Raw genomic sequence first — 8,179 nt, 5'->3', positions numbered from 1 at the left:
CTTCAGTGTGAAAGCCCTCGGCTTTCACACTGGAGAAACAGTAGCGGCAGTTTTAGGTTGGTTTGCAGGCGCTAGTTTTAGCGCAATAGCGCCTGCAAACCATCACAGTGTGAAAGAGGCCTTCCTGGTGTGACTAATGCTTGGTCCCCGGCTGCGTTCTGTGGCTTCTCCTGCAAATCCCCATATCAATACAGATCAAAGTTATGATGTAGGTAATAACATGAGGAACTACAGAAAGCAATGGGGAACCACGCATGGGACTCACCAGCGTGTTAGATACAGAAGGGCCTTTGGCAATAGACAGCAGGACGGGTAAGTGCACATCTATTTCCTGTAGAGGCTGGACTTTCATTTTACTGACTGCTCTTATAGATGGTGTGCCGCCTTACCTCCTGGTGTTTGGTGGTGTGTCTTTACTGGTGGTTGGCAAGGTGTGCCCCACTACAGCAGGTTGGTGGTGTGTGCCCCCTTAATGCTGATTGGTGGTGTGGACCCCCTTATTGCTGGTCGTCAGGTGTATGCCCCTTAACTGTTGGACAATAGAGAAGTTCCCCCTTACTGTTTGCCAGCAGTGTGGGTTCCATTGTTGCTGATAAAGCTCCCCCTTGCTGCTCATAAGTGTAGAAGTCCCCCTTGCTTGCTGGTCAGTAGAGAAATGCCCCTCTGCTGTTTTTCATCCCTGAGTCCCCCCTTATCAATATCCCCATGGATAGAAATTTTGGAAGTCAAAAGGTGGAGCCTCAATGCAGGAGAACAAGAGAGCTGGCACAGATGAGGAGGAAGGGAGTTGAGATCGGAGTGACAGCTAAAGTGGATTAAAATTACCTGCATTAAGGCAAAAAACCTTCCACTTGCGGTCCACCCCCGAGCCCTCTCTCTTTCCAGAACTATGCCCATCTATCTCCCCACTAGTCTCTCTTCCTGCTCTCACAGGACAGGCGTTCATCTGGGCGCCTCCACGTCTCCTCCCTGACACTGGGCCCTTTATTTGAGGTGGCATGTGAGTAGCAAAGTCATTCAATATTATACTCTCCCATTCATTTGTTTTATTTTTTACTCTATTTCCTTTTTTCCTTTTATACAGACCTACATGAAATTAATACTTTTACCATGCATTAATGTTTTAACGCATCAAACTCCTTATGAGTGGACACAAACGCGATGAGTTCCATGGATGCTACACAACTTGTTTTATTATATATCATTATATACTTTGTTAAGATTTTTTACGAATAATATGTTTACTATATATGGACTTTGGTATGATGTTTCATTTACAGATGACTGTGAATATTGTGATATCATTTTTGTAATGTATTTTTGCATTTTTGGTAACCATATTTGAAACTCTTTTATCTCATTTTGTAGCCCACCTCATTTAAAGTCACATGACCAGTATCTTGTTTTTATGTGAATATTTCGGGATGGAGGTGGGTCATGGTGTATGCCTCAGATTATTCTTTTGTCTGTGTTGTAATAGCAGCGATATGGCTCCTGCTGCTATGAAATCCAGTGAGGAGGGAGTGGACAGAGTGGTCGAGCCACGCTGTGTGTGTCCATGGATGCACACAACCCAGCTTGGAAGCATGCCTGCACATATGCCCCCCATAGAACAGGGCTTGCTATGGGGACACACAGAGAAGAGGAAGAGTGGAGAGCATCAGCGGGGGACCCTAGAAGAGAAGGTAAAGGGCAACTCTGTCAATATCCTTGCACAGAGAAGGTAAGTATAAACATCTTTTTTGTTGTTTCAGGAAAACAATTAGGAGCCTTCACTATCACTTTCACTTGTAATACCACAGCCATCATAAATTATCACTGTAATGTGCCTAATATGGTAATTTCCTATTATCGGCAGATCCATCTAGTGGCCATAATGTGGTATTTTCCTGAAATACTTCAAATCAGGGAAATACTGAATTACGGCCACTAAATGGAGCTGATACTCACAGAAAATAAACACATTAGAAAAAATACAAAGATTATTCATAAAATTGTGTAAAAAACAGATACCTTAGAGCCACTAATCCAGAAAATGCAGATTCTTGCAGGGTTCTTACTTTTCTCTGACTCCTGATCTCCATACTTCAGAGTCTATAAAAGAAATGAAGCCCATAAACAGACCCAATAAGCAGACAACTAGCATGTTCATAGAAGCTTAGCAATGACAGCCTCCATATTCCACTCAGGAAAGACTTACTTAAAGCAATACAAAATATTTGCCATCACTCAATATCCAGCATTAACTTACTATAATCATTGTTGATGCCAAGTCTCTCCTTAGATTCTGATTTCTGATTTGTTTTTCTCTTCTGCTGCTGTTCTGCTCATGGGGGTGGGGGGTGGGGGGTGGACAGAGAGCTATAGACATCAATATGGAACCACTACCTCCCTAGGAGGATATCCATAATAAATAATGGAAGAAAAAAAAAAAAGAATAAAGAAGAAAATGTTACAGTAAAGTGTTATGCACCTGGGTAGTTAAAGCTATTTATAAAAAAATTGAATAAAGAGATACAAAACAATGGGGTTGATTTACTAAAACTGGAGCAAAATCAGGTGCAGCCGTGCATGTTAGTCAATCAGCTACTAACTTCATCTTGTTCAATTAAAGAACTATAGGCAAAACTTTTTTTTTCCATTTTGGATAGAGCAAGGGAAGATTATAAGCCCTGTAAGATTTTTTTCCGCCATCTGTGTCCCTTTGTGGAGATTTCCCTTCACTTCCTGTCCCACAGCCAAAGAGGAAGTGAGAGGAAATCCCCACAAATTAAGGCAATTGCTTGGGGACCCCCAGGTCACCAGAACTAGTGTCCCAATTGGAAGATTTCCGCTCTGTTACTTTTCTGGGGACAAACCAAAATTTGGGATTTTCTTTTACTTTCACTTTCAATGACAATTGTAAACAGGACAAATAGAGAGGGTGGATTTTCTTAAAAGCGGAGTTCCACCCATTTAAAAGTCAGCAGCTATAAAAAGTGTTGCTGCAGACTTTATCAATCAGACACTCACCTGTCCCATGGTCCAGCGATTTGGGCGCACAAAGCCTTGCTCCTCTCTGTCTCAGCGGCGCCGGCATTCTAACTGTGGGCGCATGTGCGAGCCCGCTGCGCACTGTGAATGGCCGGGCAATCTTCTGGGACCTATGACGTGTCCCAGAAGATTGCAGGGAGAACGGGGGAGAGGTGATCTTCCTTTTGGTGCCGCGGCGCCAGGGGAGGAAGTGGGAGCTGGATGCCTGTAAAAACTGGGTACCCACTCCCCCCAAAAAATGACATGCAAAATGTGGCATGCCAGGGGGTCACCAGCACTTAAAGTGGAAGTTCCATTTTTGGGTGGAACTCCGCTTTAATAAGGACAGCAATAAAAACTGACAAATGTTCTAATAAGTCTCCACTGTATCCAAAATTAAAAAAAGGTTTTGCCTTTAGTTATACTTTAACCGCTTGCTGACCACCCGCCGCAGTTATACTGTGGCAAAGTGGCTCGGCTGTGTGAATTGCCTACCAGTACGGCGGTTCATGCACTAGCTTCTTTGGGCGTGCACGTGCCGCCGGAGGCCCACGCGTGCCGATTGGCCAGTGGGGGGAGCAAATCAGCGGGTCCGGCGGACTCGATGTCCACCGGCGGCCCGCGATCGTTCCCCGCAGAGACAGAACGGGGATCTGCCGAAGTAAACAAGAAAGATCTCCGTTCTGACAGGGGACTGATCACTGTAATAGAGTCACTGGTTCCCAAAAAAGTGTCAAAAATGTCAGTTAGGTGTCCGTTCTGTCCGCCACAATGTCGCAGTCCCGCTAAAAATCACTGATCACTGCCATTGCTAGTAAAAAAAATAAATAAAGAATAAAAATGCCATAAATCTATCCCCTATTTTGTAGATGTTATAACTTTTGCACAAACCAATCAATATACACTTATTGGGGTTTTTTTTTTACCAAAAATATGTAGCAGTATACATATTGGCTTAAACTGATAAAGAAATTCGACTTTTTAAATTTTTTCTTGGATATGTTTTATAGCAGTAAATAAAAAATATTGTTTTTTTTTTCAAAATTGACAGTGTTTTTTTGTTTATAGCACAAATAAATACCGCAGAGGTGATCAAATACCACCAAAAGAAAGCTCTATTTGTGGGAAAAAAGGACATCAATTTTATTTGGGTACAGCGTCGCACGACCGCACAACTGTCAGTTAAAGTAGCACAGTGCCGTATTGCAAAAAATGGCCTGGTCTGGAAAGGGGTAAATCCTTCCAGGACTGAAGTGGTTACGCTTTGACAAATAAACTGGAAGCTGATTGGTTTCTATGCAGAGCTGCCCCAGATTTTGCACTCTTCAGTTTTAGTAAATCAACCCCAATATCTCCTCTGTGTGAAAACCAATGGAAACCACCAATTTCTTACTATTTTCACTATTGTCACATCTCTAACACATAAAGATCTGCAGAGATAGTAGGGAATTTATTAAAGGGAACCTGTAATGACACATGGAGGCTGCCACTGCTGGCCTCCCCTTCTGAAAATAATAGTTGCTGTCAAGCTGATGCAGTGGCTTCAAAGCATTTAATTGACTTACTCAGTCTAACTTCACTGGAAGCATGCTTGCTCTGGGTCATTGACTGGGAAAAAAATTTGGTTTTCATGATAGATCATCTGGACCATTAATGATCAGACAGACTGAAGCTGGCCAAACACAATACAATCAGATTGCAAAACCTCTTCCAATAACTAGTGTAATGGACTATGTGTGCAATCCACTCACTTGATATTTAATCAGATGAACACAAAAGTGACATGGTTACTGGTGAATCAAAATGAAATAATCTAATCAGACTGTAACATATGTGATCAGCTTTAGGCCTTGTTTACATTGGAAGCTGGGGAGACAGTGACAAAAAAGCAGCTGAGATGTGTTTTTAAAGCCTGCCTTAACCTAACATGGTGGCCAGAGGGGTTGTATACATATGACAGATCACAGTTGTGCAGTTCAACATGACCTATTCAAGTGAAAGGGACAACATTTGTGCAAAATGCAAGCATTTGTGGCACACTACAGCAAGCTTTCAATGGTTAAAACAAGTATCCAGGAGATGACACATCACCTTTGAACTCCCTATGAACTGCCCTCTAAAAAACGATTCACAGCAGAGCACTTTTCATGGGGCACCTCAAGAGTAAACATGGCCTTAATATTAAAATAACTAGAGAAGAAGCTTGTATGATGTAGATTTACTAATAACACGTTTTTAAGGCGCTTTAGGGCCAAAAATAGCGCCTGAAAACTGCCTCACCTGCAGCCCCAGTGAGAAAGTCCGAGTGCTTCCACACTGGGGCGGTGCGCTTGCAGGACGAGAAAAAAAGTCCTGCAAGCAGCATCTTTGGGGCGGTGGGGGAGCGCTGTATACACACTGCTCCTTCACTGCCCCTGGCCACTGAAATCAATAGGCAGCGCTGCCGAAGCTCCTGCAAAGCGCTTCGGCAGCGGTGCTTTGCGGGCGCTTTTAACCCCTTTTTAAGCGCCGCTTAAACAGCAGTAAAGCACCGCTAAAACTAGAGGCGCTTTACCGCTACCCGCCCTCACCGCCTCAGTGTGAAAGTGCCCTTATTTAACTAAACAAATGTTGACATTATGGAGAGGAAGAGCAATAGAAATATAGGTATCATGGACACGCTAACACCTTTATCAAAAGTTACCTTTACCTCAAAATCTGCTTTTATATAAAAAGTCTCATCCAGAAATCCCTACACCCTTCAAACTTACAGCCCAATCCTTCCTTAATATCTGGCAGTACACAGACATTTTCATGTGACCAAGGCTCAGTGCTGCAGTCACGGCAACAGGCACAGCCACCTATAGATGCCACATGCCCCCAACTGTCACTCTTTAGTGGTAGCTGGAGAGACAGGCTGTGAGACTCTGAGAGGCTCTGTGGCTCTGAGAGGCTCTGTGCTGTACAAATTTTGTTTTTTAGGTAAAAGGAACATGGAAGGGAAGAAGAGGACGAGGAAGACTCGTCATCTGGACCCAGAGGAGGTGAAGAGGAGGAGGATCGGAGAGGAGGAGACCCAGGACAAGAGGAGGAAGAGGAGACATTAGGACCTGGGACCAACAGAGGTGTCCATCCACCCAAAGACAAGTAAAGTGGAGACATCAGCAACTGGTAAGTCACACACGTCACACTGGGAACACGATTATATTCTAATAGGTGCCATTTAGGGGTCACTAGGTGCAGTCAGGTAGCCATAGAAACATGTTAGGTAGCCAGAAATCATGGTGTTTAACTTCTACCCAACATGTAATGACGGGAGAACTGTAATTCATTAATTTCCATGGTTAGACATGTTTTCTTATCAGATATGTTACAAATATGTGCCCCTTTTCTGTCAATTTTCAGGGTTTACTGCCTAGACACTCTCAGTAACAGTTACAAAGATGGCCGCCATTACTCATGAAGGGGGAGGAGCCAGATTGTAGACACCTGGCTTATAGAGCAGGGAGGAAAACTGTTTGATATTTCCATCCAATTTATCTATAAAACTGAAATTGTGATTTTGAATAAATTGGAGACCAGTTTATTGGTAATTGGGAACATTGGGGACATCTGTACTAAAAGGAATATGGATTTAGTTATTGCTGATCTAGTGTCCTGTCATGTTCCTCTGCTGGGTTTAATAGAGTCCCACTGATTTCTCATTTGTTCTGTGTCAGGGGCCCAGAGAGAGCCAGGAAACTAGAATTTCAGCAATGACAGCCTATGGATTTCTTTCTGCCCATTACCAGTGATAGGAATAAATGACACATATTAGGACATTGATATAGAGAGCCTTTAGCCAATATTGACCAACAACAGCCCATAAACATAGAGTTCTCTTTTTTTAATAAACATTTTATTGCCATGTAGATAACATCACAGCACTATATAGCATACAACATCTAAAATAATGTTTCAAATAATGGTACCTGTAACTATGTATAAACTGTTTTATTATCTAATGTTTTATTTTTTTATTATTAATAAAGAATAAAAAACTTCTAAAGCCAAAATAAACCTCTTGAAGTACTTTTATTATAATGAACAGATATAATTGCAATTAGTGGTACAATAATAGCATTCAAATATCACACTGAACACTAACACACAAAAACTGATGCACACAGAATCTGGTACAATAATTAATTAATAAAGAAATACAAAAATACACTTTTAAAACCAAATACATTTCTCAGAGTGTATTTATTATAATGAATGGAAGTAATGCAAATATCACACTGAGGGGGAGAGTTACTAAAACTGGAGAGTGCAAAAGCTGGTACAGCTGAGTATGGTAGCCAATCAGCTTCTAACTTCAGCTTGTTCAGTTAAGCTTTGACAATAAAACCTGGAAGCTGATTGGTTTCTATTCAGAGCTGCACCAGATTTTGCACTCTCCAGTTTTAGCAAATCAACCCCTGAGTATCCATACAGTTGTAAGTGAACAGTCACAGTGTTGCAGGGATAGTACACTCATTAAGGCACAGTTTAGCAGTGCGCCCCTCCAGCAGAAGACTGATTTACCAGAGGACGGCTTCTGCTGGAGGGGTGACGGATGATGATATAAATTAGCAACACACTAAATGAGGTGTGACAAAGTTAAAATTGACTTTGCAAGGAATACCCAATCAAGTGCAAGGGAAAACAGGATTTCTGCTTTCACATTAGTAGATAACCAAAGTTAGCACAATTTCACCTACTTCACTAAGCCAATAAAAAATCCATCTGCAAAGTGAAATTTAACTTAGCTTAGTGAATGCGGTGAAAGTATTCTGACTTCAATCATCCAATTATTGCATTGTTACTTCTTTTCCTTGCAAAGTGACACTTTGAAAGGGAACATGCTCTAATCCAGTGTTTCTCAACCGTTGAGGCCTTTGAGGAACCCCTAGCAAAAAGTCTGAGATCTCGGGGAACCCTGAAATAATTTTCATATCTACAGCTCACAGAACATTGAAGGAGCAGGGCACATTGCATGAGAGCAGGGCACATTACGGAAGAGGGAAGCAGGGCACATTGTGGGGCACACAGCTGGACACATTACATGGGACAGAGCACAGCACACAGTGTGGGGACACAGTGGGTCACACTACTGTACCGGCTTCCTTTTTATGCAGAGGCGGCTGTTCTCAGTCCTCTAGTAGAG

The 8,179-nt window shown here is 42.3% G+C and overlaps 2 long non-coding RNA genes across 2 annotated transcripts in view; both read right to left on the bottom strand.

Annotated features, from left to right (window-relative positions):
• Positions 1-290: 290 nt before the first annotated feature.
• LOC141131437 (uncharacterized) lies at positions 291-2,343 on the bottom strand. The gene is made up of 3 exons (XR_012242772.1): positions 2,252-2,343; positions 2,014-2,094; positions 291-1,673 (listed from the first exon to the last, which is right to left on the bottom strand). It is a non-coding gene; the product is annotated as an uncharacterized lncRNA (long non-coding RNA).
• The window catches only part of LOC141131436 (uncharacterized), a 48,809-nt gene continuing 42,970 nt past the window's right edge, over positions 2,341-8,179 (bottom strand). Inside the window, exon 4 of the long non-coding RNA XR_012242771.1 lies at positions 2,341-2,392. This is a non-coding gene — a long non-coding RNA (uncharacterized lncRNA). The remainder of the gene's footprint in view (positions 2,393-8,179) is intronic.

Source organism: Aquarana catesbeiana, linkage group LG03 (genome assembly GCF_042186555.1).
Source record: "Aquarana catesbeiana isolate 2022-GZ linkage group LG03, ASM4218655v1, whole genome shotgun sequence".
Taxonomy (NCBI): Eukaryota; Metazoa; Chordata; class Amphibia; order Anura; family Ranidae; genus Aquarana; species Aquarana catesbeiana.
This window is presented reverse-complemented; position numbering and strand designations above follow the sequence as displayed.